The sequence below is a fragment of the Seriola aureovittata genome, chromosome 22 (assembly GCF_021018895.1).
Source record: "Seriola aureovittata isolate HTS-2021-v1 ecotype China chromosome 22, ASM2101889v1, whole genome shotgun sequence".
In the NCBI taxonomy this organism is placed as follows: domain Eukaryota; kingdom Metazoa; phylum Chordata; class Actinopteri; order Carangiformes; family Carangidae; genus Seriola; species Seriola aureovittata.
The window spans coordinates 5,676,626-5,689,430 of NC_079385.1; the positions used below are offsets into that span (position 1 = coordinate 5,676,626).

Here is a 12,805-nt window from a genome sequence, read left to right on the forward strand (position 1 = left end):
TGCTGCACAAAGCGTGACTTATAAAGGCAACCACAAAACTATGTGGATAAAACATTAAAAACAAACTCATAAATGATATGTATGAGTTAAATACCGCTAAGAAAATAAAATGCAACACAAGACTGTAACTACACATAAGAAACTAGCAGCTGTAACACTGATGTATGTATGTGATGATCAGGTCATCCAGTGATCTGATCTCATCAGGAATTTTTCTCAACTACACCATCCATCCTTTGTGATGCAATCATGATTTTACCACATTTCTTGGCAGCTTGAATGAATATTTGACGCGCTGAGGAGGAACACCCAGATGAACCGTTAGTTTTGGTATTTGTCAGGATAGATTTGGCCTTAAGATCCACTGAAGGACAACACCCTCCCATCTTGTCCTTTGAATGATGTAGCCCCTGGAACTGGAGACAGTTTATCGGCCCATCCAGGGTGCAGCTCATCCGGTGGAACGTCTCCATGTCCCCGGTGAAATGAGTGAAAGTGGTGAAAGCAGTTCATTGACTCAGCAGCTTTTATTATTGATAGTAGTACGCTTCAGAGCCTATGTGCCTGTTATTGTGTGTGTCAGTGTATTTCTTTTTTCAAGAATACACCTATCAATCATCAGTCACTCGCCCTCTCCCCCTCTTTCCTCCCAGCTCTCCCTCTCCTGTGAAACCCAGAGCGTCTTCTCTTCTCTGCACACTTAAGAAAAATTAGGTCATACTGCTCCACAAATAGGACCTGTCAGCACAGGGTTAAAACTGGAGGCTGACACCCTGGTAATGAATGCGAGGCATGTCTCAAAACACACACACACACACACACACGTGTCCATGTGTGTGTGGACACACTCATAACAAGATCACAGTTCATCCACTGTTTTGTAAGTGTGTGTGTGTGTGTGTGTGTGTTCACAGGTCCTTGGTTAGCAGAGGAGGAGGATGGAGCTTTTAACTCTTCAGTGTTTCTCTGTAAATGAGCAGAGAGCTGGCAGCTCTGCAGGGCGCTCTGTGCAGCTGCCTGCTGAAGCTCAAGGGGAAGAGTTAAGTTGCAGAACTAAGCCTCGTTTTGAAACCACCAACAGGTTCCAGCCCCTTTCAAAAAGTCTGTCTGCTCAGGCTAACGTTAGCCACCGTGGATGGATGGATGGATGGATGATCTAGCACAATTATCAGGCCTACATTGCAATCTGTACAATGCTTTGATTTACGACCAAATACCTCCTACTACTGTAGGTGTTTACCGCGATTTAACGAAAGTTAGCATGCTAACACGCTAAAGCAAGTCGATACATGGTAGATCTTTTTACCTGTTAAACACAAGAATGTTAACATGGTCGTTGTTAAGCACGTTAGCGGGGCTGCTGTTAGCATTTAGCCCAAAGCTTTGCTGCACCTACTACACACAGCTAATCAAACGATTAATCGAAATGTGTCCATGGCATCAAATATTGAAAATGATCAAGTTTTGAATGTTTGGTCAGATTATATTTTACTAAGGCAAAATTCTTTTTAAAATGTCTGGACAGTGTTTGTTAACTAAATATGAGCTTCATCCTCCTGTCCACATGTCATCTGGTCCCCCAAGACCCTGAACCTCATGTATGTTTTGGTATTGGCACCAAATCCTGGGTATTATATTAGCACCAATACCCAACATTTTCAAACAGTACTAGTCGTGTTTAAAGGTGCTGACATCACACCTGCTTATCCTGTGCTAATCCAGGCTTCAGCCGAAAATCATTCTGGCAGAAGGAAATTCAGACTGGCTGTTCATTTAAAAACTGGCCCACTACCCAGCCTCAGCAACTTAAGCCTGAAAGTTAGAATATCAAGTCCATCTGTGACTGTGTAGGTTTTAATGTCGTCTGACAGGAGGTCTGACAGCTCCATAACAACTCTGAGACCACAGAGAGACTTTTCACTCTGATGTGTGACAGAAATGGTCCAATGTGTTGTTCTCTGTCTGCTGCGACTGTAATGAATCCACTTGTCATCGCTAAAATACCAGCTAGGGTGGCATTTTACTTCATACTCTGTCCGTCTTTGTCTTCTGTCTCCTCTCTCTCTGTCTGACTTTCATTTTGGCCTCTTGCTTTTTTAGTTCTTTAGTTTCCATCTTAGTTTGAGTGATGTTATCTGTGAAAAAGCGGCATTCCCTCAGTAGTTACTGACTTGTCACAGAAAGCTGTAACATACCAGACCCCCTTAAATACCTGATGAAGAATTTATTTACTCGACATTTTGTTGCAATGATCTTCGTCTGACAACAGAACCCGCAAAATAAGGACAAAGCAACTTTATTTTTTTTATCTAACACAGCAAATTGCTTAGTCACTGACCCGCATGAGCAGGCTGGATTTTATTTAAAAACTGCTGACTACAGCAATTTGTGTCTGTGGGACTGAGTATTTCACACTCTCAGGTGTCTGGTCAAATTTCTAATCTTGTCAACTTATCTTTTCATCAGATAGTTTTTGTTAGTCTTTGTTAGGTGAACAATTATATTTCAGAAACATTCTCGTGTGACTGCTCGTGTGCAGACAATATGTAACATTTGGGAACTTCAACCCTTTTTTGATTGGTTTTCTTTCATTCGTGTGGAAAAGTCACCGTATCCGTGGCGGTGCGACAACCATCGCAAAACCAAGCTCAAGCCATGAATGTTATTTTTCCTGACCTTGAAATCCTCTTTGCCAAGCCTGTGATATGTTGGTTTCCAGCGCAGAGCATCTACTGCACGGGGTGGGAGGTTCATTCATATGAGGCAACACAGTCAGTTGTTGATATTTTGGTGAAAAAATGTGTCTCAGACTTGCCACTGAGAATATACGTCTCATGAAGCACGTCTGTTTGTGGTGCGACGTCACTCTGCTGCAAATTAACTACTTGGAGCTAATGTGGGGCAATGAGAGAATCAGCCTGCACTGATCTATAAATGAATATGTTTGATTGTTGTCCACAGCAGCTTTATAGAGTGTGGGAAGCTTCTCCTTCAGTTCATTAAATCCCTGCAGCACCTGAAGGCAGCAGGACAGATGTGTTGATAAATCTGCAGCCTCGGATTGGAGATGTGCCAAGACTGCTATTTCTGCAATGTCAAGAATGAATGTTAAGGCTCAACATAACACCTGTTACTTTCAACTGTTAATCTAATCTAAAACACTGGGACTGGGAAGAAAACAACACAACACACTCTCCATCACTTGTGCTGCTGTGCTGCAGCATCCTCTAACTGCCAAGAGATGAAACTGTATGTATGTATGGTGCTATTTGTATCTATATAAACTTTGCCTGATGAAAGTCTGAGGACCAAAATCATTATCATTAATAAAAGAGAGAACAGGTGATGGACAGCGTATGGGTATGTTTATTTTCCCCAAAGGGTCAGGGGCAAAGGGTGCAGCTGCCCCGGGCCCACGGATCTTCCAGTTACAAAAGGGCACCATCTGTACATCGATTTATATGTGACATTTTTCTTTTTTTCATTTTTTTTTTCATTGTAGAGCATTGATTCCCCCCCCCCCCCTGTCCCTTTCTCTCTCTCTCTCTCTCTCTCTCCCAAACCATGATCGTGTGGGAGGAAGGAGAGAAGACAGTTAGCATATCGCTGCTAATCAATATCAACTGCTCACCCACATGCGTGACGTTGATGGTAATTTCATTAATTCTCAAGCAGAGTGTTTGCTCCCTGATCCAAATGAATATTGGAAAATATGACTCAAAATGACTCGTCCCGAGGAGGCGCGAAGTCAGTCTAGACCGGTCGGTATCAGTCGAACAGAGCGCATAGAGACGTAAGAAAACACACGTGGTGAAGCTCAACAGTCTGACCAGTGTTGTATTTGATATCCAGTTCATTTGCTTAGAGTCTTTCCAGGCTTCAACAGAGCTGCTGTGGCAGCTGAAGCAGCAGGAGAGGGTCAGCTGATGATGATGGAGGAGGAGGAGGAGGACAACAGTGTGGGAGATCCAGGAAGTTATAGAAGCAACAACACGGGGACAGAGCTGTAGATGTTATTTATTTGTCACGAAGCACTTTGCGATTAAAATATTTCGAGATCAGAGCGTTTGTGTTTGAAGTCAAGTGGTGATGTGACATCATCATTACATGTCATCATGTCAGTGTCTCTCTCTCTCTCCACGACAGGCCCTCGCCCCCTCTATCTCCGCGCCTCGCCTAATGGAAACGCTATTAATCCCAATCATCTCTGTGCAGTGTTTCAAAGATGTGCGTCGATTTCCACTGATAGCTGGTTAAAACCCGCACCCCTCTCTCTCTCTCTCTCCCTCCCCCTTTTTTTTATTTATTTTGTCACACACACGTTTCACTCACATCTCAATGGAAATCTCAGTCACACTCCAGCTGATGGATGAATATTTCAGCTCCACGTACTGTAGCCTCCCAACTCTAAAGCCTTCCACCGCTACAAAGAGGCAAATCTCTTCCGCTTTATCTGCGCTTCGTTGTGAAATATTAAACCGCTTGTCAAAAGCATGAAGCTGCTCTTTCTGCGGGACGTCATCCTTTGTGTGATGGAGTAATCGGTGTAATAAAGAATGATAAAGAATCCCCAAGCTCGACATAATTTCTCCATCTGTGTTAGAACAACGGACTGAGTGGAGGAATTGTTCATGGAAATACTTTTTTTTTTTTTTTTTCATATCTGAATTTCTCATTATGTACAATTAACTTTTCATCGTAAGTCAATATTTCTCCACAGCTTTCTGTTGAATCTAAGTAAAAGAGTTTTTTAGATGAGTTGAAGAGTTCATGATCAACTTTTGTTCTTGCAGTAGAGAAGTGTTGCCGGTTCCTGCAGGGGCCTCACAGGCTGCAAAGCCTCTGTGGGGCCAGTGAGAGAGCAGCAGTGACAGATGAGACGCCTTTCACTTCATATATCATTCACCATCTTCACTTCTCATGAGGAGATGGGATCCAAGAGGACACTCTGCTGTCAAGACAGGGAGGAGAGTTTTTAGAGAAATCCTCTAAGTCTGAACAAAACTCAGACAGTGAGGTAGAGGAGACACAGAGACCAGCATCTGACTGTGTCGCTGTCTCTGTGGACAGCCAGTACTTTGTTTGTTCCTCCTGTCATAGTTGAGATGTATTTATTTTGCATTCTACATTGATGAATTAGCCATTTGGTTTCAATACAGACTCTCGATATAGTCTGCAGAGTGTGCTCTGTCTGATACATGTAAAATTAAAGTGGCAGTTCGGGTTGTTTGACGTAGGGTTGTGTGAGGTACTTCTACATAGCGCTCTCAGTTTGGAGAAACAGCCAGTAGTACTAGCACAGAAGCTGAGCCATGTACTGTTGTGGACGCGTTCAGCTGCAAAAACAATGACCAATTTTAAAGAAAATGCCCACCAAAAAAATTATAATAATACATTTAAATGTATGCTTTAATTTGAATATGTTCACAGCTTAATCTTGCTGTCAAACAGCCCTTTCATTTGGAAATACAGCTTGTAAAGCGGTGAACTACCGTATCCCTACACACAAGTGAACCTACACTGCGCACTGTATTATGCCACTTGTTAGCCAAGGTTAGCATGCTAACATGCTAAATTAATGATGGTGATGGTAAACATTATAAAAACATACTTACACCAGCTTAACATCAGCATGTTAGCACTGCCATTGTGAGCATGTTAGCATCCTGAAAGCCTCACAGAGCTGCTCCCGTGGCTGCAGACTCTTCTCCTTTAAAGAGGGAGAATCTGTCAACTTGTCTATGGTCCCTCCATCATTCGCATGGCTGCTTGTTTTTTTTGTCTTGACACTTGAGACAGTGAGACTTTTTCCTTTATCTCACAAAATACACATCATTTCTGTACTGTAGAGAATATTATTATGCAAAGAATATTTCATTGAGTCAACAAAATAAAGTTTTTCTGTTTTGATATCCATGAGAAGATATATTTGTGGTTTTAAGAACCAAAAATCAAATCACATCTCCTCTCCCAGGCTCTTCTCTGGAGCTCTAGTAACAACAGGTTGGTGAGCCAATCAGAAGAGAGGAGGCTCTGAGCCTCTCTTCTGATTGGCTGACTGACTGATCCAATAAAGATGTTGGAGATCTCAGGAAAACACTCGGAGAAACCAAATCCTGCGAGGTTGGATGGCGGCTCCAACTAACCTTACCTGTTTTAATTAGTTTTACTCCTTCAGCTGTTCTCAGTTTCTCTGCCCTTCGTGCTTGCAAACCCTCGGTCACTTCCTCACCGCGTCTCTCTTTCTCCCTCAGCATCTCTCAAGTTTCACCGCACACCCAGTCTACCAATCATAGAATTAGTGCTAAGTAGTTAGGTAATTTCTGATTGGCTTTTTGTTTCCAGTCCAATCACTCGAAGGATTAACTGTCATGATAAATTTTCTTCAAAGTGTAATTCATAATCTATGCAAAGGAGATATTCTTCTGGGCTCAGAAAGTCCCTATCAAGCTCAGAAATGTGTCACATATGTTCCATGAAGTCTTTGGCTTGGCCCCCAGTTATCTGTTTGTGACATACTTGTTTCAGAGCCAGCAGTCATGTTTTCTGACTCAGTTTATAATCTGTGATAAAAGTAAATCACGGAGATGAGAGGGGAATAACAAGTAATGCAGGTGATCCCAGCTTCCTCTGGATGGATCACTCATGCTCTGCTATAGAGACATTACACAGCTCTTAAATTTGATTCCGGTGTCAATATTTTGAACATTGCGACATCTCAGTCAGAGGTTGTGCACTTGATAGACACGTGATTTAAAAGATATATTTTTTACAAGCTGCAGAGCATTATGGGTCATATTGCTGAGGTTCCTATCCAGAGTAAGTTATAATAACAGTGTCAATTCTCAGGTGATTATTAGAGCTAGACAGCAGTGAGGGCAGCGGAGGTCAGAGCCTCCGTTTTCCCAACATGTACTCGCTCCGCACACTGAATGATCTGTAATGCTCTGGTGTCAGACCTCAGGTCCTTATTACAGTCAGGCCCCAGTGGAAATCACAGACATTTGCAGTATTAGTAATATTCAGCGATTGGAGTCATTTTCCTGCAGAGATGTTGATTCTGTCTGTGTCTCTGCATGACGTTAATCTGAGCTGTGGTACTTTAGCCGTCTGTGCTGTCGGTCCTGGTTCCTCCTGGTTCTCTCACCAAAGACTAAATTCATCTAAACAAACACTGCGATGTGGAGGTAAACTTGAGAACAAAAAGCCAGGTTCTCATTTATCCACACCGTCAGTAAATGAGTTAATTTTAAAAGCCTCCCCATCACTCATTCATATCCCCTGTGACTGTGCTATCACTGCTGCCTCCCTGTTAGGATAACTTGGCAGTTACATTTATTCTACCGTCAACGTGCGGCGAAATTCATCAACTTACATATTCCCTCATAAACCTGGTGCGGTCTGCCGTGAATATGAAGTGGATCCAGATGAAGGGCATTGACCTGGTGTCAGTGTGGTGGAAGTAGGTGTGTTTGAAGCTGCTGCTGCACTGAACTGTGCTGCCAGAGCTTTAATGTGCAGTGTTAAAATTCCAGTTGGACTCCCACGCAACGCTTTAAGCATAAGCGCTCGATAAGCCAATCACTTGACGGTAAATGGTACAGGTTAGTTGAGACTGGAGAACAGTTTGGTCGTGCTCCACAGTGTTAGCAGCGTTAGCCGCTACTGACGGTTGCAGGATCGTGGCACGGCTACGGCGCACTGTTCTGAGCCGGGAGCGTCGCAGCCTTCCCTGATGATGAACCATGAAGATGCTGCTTAAAGCTCTTCCTGTGCTGAAGGGGCCACTGGCACCACATCACAGCTATTCAGTTTGTTATTAGGGAGATCTGGACCTGTTAGTAATTTCCCTACAGCACAGAACCAAAGCTCTTAATTAGCTAAAATGATGAACATTATTAGTTCAATACCAGCACCTAATATTATTTTATTCTTTTTAAAGAATCACTATCTTGCACTTAATTTATCTGTGACTGTGGCTACTGTTGTCATGAATGATGTGCTGTTTGTTTGTGTTTTTTTTTAAGTTATTCTCTTTCATTCTCTTTTTGTGAGTTTGATTTTTTTTTACTATGCAGCAAAAATAATAAACATATTAATATATTAATTTATACAAACATACATTTTTAGAATGTAAATGGAAGGCAAAACCAAAGCTCAGGCAATGTAGTAATAAACAATAATAACAATGATAACAATAATAATGCAATAACAGTCAAGAAAAAACTAAAAAGGAAGATTTGCACATTTAGTTTTCTGCAATTTTGTGAATATTTGTGAATATTTTGCAACTCTTTGTAAAACTAATCCAGAATGGCTCGCTCATTTACTAAACAGCTTTGTTCAAAATAAAGACAATTTACTATCTAACAGTCTTCTTTCATTCTATTTTAGTTCATTGTGTCTGTTTTCATTAGAAAGCATTTTGAATTGTGGCTTAAATGACAAAGACAATGGTCAGTCACACTAGATTCACACTAGAACGACAACAGATAAACCATGTTGAACTGATAGCACTGATCAGTATTATTCTTTATATATTATTTCATGTTGTTTTTTTCACAGCAGCAAACACAACACAGACATATTATCGCCTATAAAACTCATATGGTGAGCTTGTTAGCAAACAGTTGCCTCTTCACACATTTAGCTGCACAAAGAAACATTAAAGAGTTCATCTTTAAAAGAATAAGCACAGCAGACAAAGCCGCACTTCTCCTCCTTTTGTGCATGGATGTCGCCATTTTGTTTTGACTCACAGTGCTAACACATCTTCACGGGGTGAATAGTGTGTTTTCTACGTGTTACTGTGGCATTAGGATCTTGGAGGGAACTGAATGTTTCATTTCATCCTGTGGCTTTAAAAATGTTTCTCCAATCTCAGAGCTGTCACAAACAGTGAGTAAAAAACTGTATACTGAGGGATTGATTTTCACCAGAGCCATCACACCACTGTGTAATAGTGTTACACCTTTTTCCCAGCTGTGAGTTTCTGCTCCTCTGTTGTGTTGCATTGTGGGTCAATAGTTTCCCTCAAAAGTCCTCGGAAAATCAAGCAATTTTAGTTTGAGGTTTGCTTTCTGTACTTCACTGTAGGGACACTCTGTGTGTGTGTGTGTGTGTGTGTGTGTGTGTGTGTGTGTGTTCATGAGTATGTATTGACGCTGGTCTCCACATGTGTTTCATTATGGACGTTCGTATTGCAAAATCCACGCCTACATCCCCACATCCCACACACACCTCCTTCCTCCTTCTTTCCTTGATTCCTTCCTTCCTTCTCTCCTCGTTGCTCAGCTCCATTCAAGCTCTCACAGAGATCTGACAACATCAGTTTATAGTTCTCTGCCACTGAAACCAGCTTTTAAATGTTCGTTTATTTATTGGAGCCCGCAAAATCCTCTGGCCTTCACACACACACACACACACACACACACACACACACACACACACACACACACTTACACAGTGTTTGAAGGGGCCTGACCTCATGGTCTCCACTACCAACTTCAGAACAAGTTTCCTCGACTTTGTGCTCAGACTGCAGTTTTAGAAAATTAAAATTCGCATAAAGATGAGATACTGTTGCTGCTGGAAACTTCTCTCCTCTCTCATTTCCTCTCTCCTCACCTTGTTTCTCCTCTCTTTTCCACTCCTCCTTGTTTCTCCTCTCCTCTCTCCTCCTTGTTTCTCCTCTCCTCTCTCATTTCCTCTCTCCTCACCTTGTTTCTCCTCTCTTTTCCTCTCCTCCTTGTTTCTCCTCTCTTTTCCTCTCCTCCGTGTTTCTCCTCTCCTCTCCTCTCTACATTGCGCCCTCCATCTCTCTGCTTTGTGCATTCCACATATTCCACATAATTTAGTCCCACACACACCACAGACGTACAGTATGTTAATGTCTCTGGGCCCTGAGGCTGTTATTAACTAAGTGTAGGACCACACACTCCAGCAGACGTGGCTTCTCATTGGTGTTTCACTTGTAAACACATGGGAGCCTTGTTTATACTGTGTTTTCCAGTTTGTTATTTGGGCCTGCAGAAAGCTTAAATTTGAATCCTGTCCTACTACAAAACTGTTACACAAATTAAAAGGTGACACTGACAAAAAAGATAAAGTTTTTACCGTTAAGGAGAAGAGACATTTTTATTATCCGTGCTAAGCAGGCTGGTGGGCAGCCACAGCCATTAGTCAAGAGGCAGGTCCAGTCCAGGGAAGCTAAAATATTATTGTCCATTATTACACAGAAGGTAGAAGAGTAATGTAGGGGTGGTAAGAGTTTAATTTTCCCTGGTTTTATTACTGAGGGTCTGGATCGGAGCTCCTGCCAAGCCCAGCAGGCAGCAGATGAGCTATTTACTGAAGCTACTTGAAAAACTCTTTGTGGGGAAATGAATGAGAGAGAGTCTGTGAACTGTCCAGGTGGCCTTGAGCAAAGTGTTTAAAAACTATTGGAGAGCAGGACTGAGGCTGGCTGCTGTCATTGTTGGATACAACAAACACACACCCATGGCCTGATTAACCTGTTTGCTGTACGGCCCCTATTGACCTCCACATCCCTTTCAAAATCCCTACCTCCACCCTTGCATCCACCTGTGGCTCTATGTTCCTTAGGAGGAAAGTTATTGTTGTAACTTGCACTTCCTGCTGGTGGCATTATGGGCAGAGACAGAGTCGGAGCCTACAAACCAAAAATCAATGCTGTACATATTCAAGATTCACATAATCTATTCTTTGTGAGGTGGTTGACTTAACATAAGGGCGGGTGACATGTTTAATATACTCGATGTATCGCCGCTTGTGAGATGTAGTAAATGACTGTATTGCAGATATCAAGTACAAACTGTTTCGCGTGTCAATTTAAAATTGTTCCAATAGAAAAACCACTAGGACTAGAATCATCACACTGGTGTGAATATGCATCATAGGATTAAATCGCTTTAGAGGAGATTTCAAAATATCAAGATATATATTGTGTATCGCAATATAGCCTATAGACTTAACATTATTTATGTATTTGCCCTTGTGTTCAAAATATATACTAAAACAATTAAGGTCTTTCAAACTGCATTTTAACCACATTATGCAATAATGCAGGACCCTCATTGGCTGATATTGTACTTCAGTGATGAAAATTCCCTGACAAATTAGCCATTAATCAAATTACCTTAAAATGATTAAACATTAATTGGACATGGAGTGAACTTGGGGTTTTGGGAGGGGGGTGTGTTCCCTGGGGCATCTGCCTGCTGCCTCCCCCAGTGGAAGGTTTTAAAAAACAAACTGCTAAAGTTACTTACTATGATAGCACGTCAGGTTCTGGTGTGGTCTCTATATTGACAATTTAGTAACTATGCACCAATGCAACTTTTTCTCTCTCAGATTACAGATTCAGATCCCACAGCTACGGATATATGTAAACCTTGATGTTTGTGAAACTGTAAACTTCGCTGAGTGGAACTCACTGGGATCATTTCGGTAACAGGAGGCTGGGGAATGCTCTTACTTAATGGTAGTAAATAATTTATGGAAACACTGAGTTGTAGATTGATCAGGTCTGGCTTATACCCAGTCAACTGAATAAAGTCAGTATCAGCCCTGATGCTTATTTGGGTGATCAGATCAGTGCATCACTTATACTAATCTCCTCGAGTGATACATGTATTGGCTAGCTGTGTTTCTGTCGTAGAAAATCAGAAGCTCAGGCCCCGGCATCATTTGTCCCTACTTAAACAATGTGACATGCTCCTCAACACACTCACCTTTCATCCTTTGTATCTTCTTACTGAACAATAATGACAGCAATTGCCACCAAGACCGTTATTAGAAGAAGTGGATTTAATTCGTTATTTTTCTCGTTAAATACACTTTTGTCAATGTTTTGTCGACATCTTGTGGCCAGTTGGGGAACTGCAGCTGAAGGACTCTATAGGCAGCGCCATGTCTTGCCTGGTTAAAAAACATGGCACATATTCAGTTGACAGCAGCTGCCAAATCAAACAGATTTTTCTGTGCTAATGTTTTCATGGTGTTAGACATGGATGTTGATTTTAGACTTTTCCATGCCAAAGTGCTGCTGGCTACAAAATTTTTACTTTTCTACAGATGAGGCGGATGAAGTGATCCAGGACACAGCCTGGAAGAATTTAGTCAGTTAAAGAAAGAAAAAGTCTCTCCAGAAGCGCACACGTTAATAATCATCTCTATAAATGAATGCTACACTTAAAACCTCCTTGTGCTTATGAATAGTGGTTTATGTTTAATGTTAAATGATGTGTAATGGAGTGTCTTGCCCTCTCAGCTGATGGATGTGGGAATATTGGAAGGAGTCATCTCATTTGCTGCTCTTCCTCCTCCGTCTGCCCTCAGGAGCTGTTCTGGGAAAAACTGCATTACAGAACAACATTACAGCCTTTGTCACACTGAGCAGGAATAATAACCCCGACCATTTATTATTTAGTCTAAGTACATGTCAGAATCTGAACCACCTTATGCAGCAAATGTAATGAACTTGTGGGAATTTGTCTTGATGACAAAGTTATGCTGCAAAGCGCAGACAGTGCATCAGTCAAACTAAGACTAATGACTTTAACCAAAAGTGTTCCCGCTACAGAGGTGGATTTCAGAATACTTGGATTCTTTAATATGAATATAATTTATTTTAGAGGATTATTCAGATTTATTACAAGTTGGGTCTTATTTGCGCAGCTTTGGCTGTTGGGTATTATGATAAACGCCAGCAGCGAAGTTATTTCTGAGACAATGTAGTTCAACGGGGAAGGAAACATGAGCACTCAGAAGATGAGATGGGTTG

At 41.7% G+C, this 12,805-nt stretch overlaps 1 protein-coding gene across 16 annotated transcripts in view; it reads left to right on the forward strand.

Moving 5' to 3' along the window:
- LOC130163608 (pleckstrin homology domain-containing family A member 5-like) overlaps window positions 1-12,805 on the forward strand; it is a 218,434-nt gene that overhangs the window by 76,524 nt on the left and 129,105 nt on the right. The window lies entirely within an intron of this gene.